Source organism: Corylus avellana, chromosome ca9 (assembly GCF_901000735.1).
Source record: "Corylus avellana chromosome ca9, CavTom2PMs-1.0".
Classification (NCBI taxonomy): Eukaryota; Viridiplantae; Streptophyta; class Magnoliopsida; order Fagales; family Betulaceae; genus Corylus; species Corylus avellana.
The window spans coordinates 16,666,428-16,668,920 of NC_081549.1; positions in this window are offsets into that span (position 1 = coordinate 16,666,428).

Sequence of the window (2,493 nt, forward strand, 5' to 3'; positions counted from 1 at the left end):
CAAACTATATTTGGGAGTTTTGGAGTGGAGAGTGATCCACACAAGTGCAATGGAGAGACGTAGAGAAGAGAGAAAATGGGGAAAACAAACACCAAATAATCAAAGTGAGACAGACAGACCAGTACGCGGGATTTTAAAAAAATGTGTTTGTCACGATCTCGTCCGGATGAGCTCATTTAGCGTCCGGACGAGGCTTATGAACTTGCAGTTTCAATACTGACCAGATTACACTCTTTCTCCCCCTGGATGCCAAACCTGGAGCACAGAGCACAGAGCATTTGTGACAAAATAGCATGTAATGTACATGATTTCATTTAAAAAATGGAATCACGTGGGCATTGAGACACAATTTGAGCAGACACATACACGATTCAAGACTTTATGAATATTAACTAGCCAATGGGATAATTATACTCATGCTGAAAAGTGAAGTGTGTGAGAGACCAGTCAAAGTTTAAGATAGATGAAAAAACTACAAAAAAACTTTGCATGTAATGACGGAAACAAAAACTCGGTTAAAGGCAAACCTTATAATGCTAAGGCCTAGAATCCCTCATCCAAAACGTCATTTTATAGAGCACGCATTAGGTTATTTCAAATCCTTTAGCAACAGTATTTTTCCGTAATGATTTGGTCACTGACTTTTTCTATAGGGATTCTTTTAACAGAAATGACATAGAACCTTGAAGTTCAAAATTGCTCTTTTAGAGTTATGCCATATAGCTTTGTGCACAACAATGCAGGAGTTTTTAGGATATATGTTCAACTAGTGAATTGGTCAATTTTAACCGAGTCTTTGAACCATACATCACCTACAATGTGACCTTTAACCCTTTTTCACAGTCTTAAAATGTAGACAGACTCTAAATTATGCATGATCAACATAAACCAAATCCCACATGAAAAGCTACATAATCATTCATCAAGTCCATGCAATAAATAAAAGCTCAAAGAGTGCCTTATGCCAAATAGATCCATTTGCAAATGACTGGACATGACTTCACATGAGATTTTGAAATGTTATGGTCATAAGCACATAGAACCAGTACAAAGCATTCAAGAAAAAAATGAGGTAAAGGAAAAAAAAACTTAAAAAACTGGACATAAAGAAAAAAAACTAAAGAATAAGAATTTTTCTTTTACCCTTTTTTTTTATTATTATTATTATTGAATTGACAAATAAAGCAGCAAATTAAAACAAAACGAAGAGGTGGAGAGAAAAAAATTAACAGAAGTAACTTTGGCACTAGGAAAAAAAAATTTCAACATAAGAACTATCCTAGATATGCAAAGTTATAGATTATGCTATACTACATATACCAATTGCATTCCTGAGATACTCAAACCTAGATGCATCTAAAGATTTGGTAAATAGATCAACCAATTGGTTTTCAGTAGACACATAAGCAAGAGATACCACCTGATTTTCTACCAAGTCACGGATGAAATGATGACGAATGTCTATGTGCTTGGTCCGAGAGTGTTGAACTGGATTCTTCGATATGTTGATGGCACTTGTATTGTCACAGTAGATACTCATCATTGCTTGAGTAAATCCATAATCGGCTAGGAGTTGTTTCATCCAAATCAACTGTGTGCAGCAGCTCCCCGCAGCTATGTATTCTGCCTCGGCAGTGGATAAAGCGATTGAATTTTGTTTCTTGCTCATCCATGCCACCATATTCGTGCCGACATAAAAACATCCTCCAGAGGTGCTTTTTCGATCATCCGCATTTCCAGCCCAGTCTGCGTCGGAGTAACCTGCAAGTTCTAGATTTGTATCTCTAGAAAAACAAACACCAAAGTTAGCAGTTGCATTTACATATCGGAGTATACGTTTGACTGCTGTCATGTGAGATTCCTTTGGGTTGGCTTGAAATCTTGCACATACCCCTACACTGAATGATAGATCAGGTCTGTTGGCTGTGAGATAGAGGAGGCTCCCAATCATGCTTTGATACATTGTTTGATCAACGGATTTTCCAGACAAATCAGTACTTGGCTTGACACTTGTACTCATAGGAGTGCGAGCATGACTTTTGCCGTCCATGCCAAATCTTTTGACCAGATCTTTAGCATACTTGGTTTGTGAGACATAAATACCTTTGCTGGATTCCTTAATTTGAAACCCCAAAAAGTAATTCAACTCCCCAATCAAACTCATTTCAAACTCTTTCTTCATTTCCTCAGAGAAAGTGTGTGCCTAAGCGTTAATCGTTGCACCGAAAATGATGTCGTCAACATAGATCTACGCAATTAGCTTGTGCTCACCTTTTCTCCGAATGAATAAGGTCCGATCAGCCTGTCCTCGGATGAAACCTTGATTGAGAAGATATGTAGTGAGCCGTTCATACCATGCTCGCGGGGCTTGCTTGAGTCCATAAAGAGCTTTCTTGAGTTTATAGACATGATGAGGAAATTGATGATCTTGAAAGCCTTTAGGTTGCTCTACATATACTTCTTCCTAGAGATTTCCGTTCAAAAATGCACTTT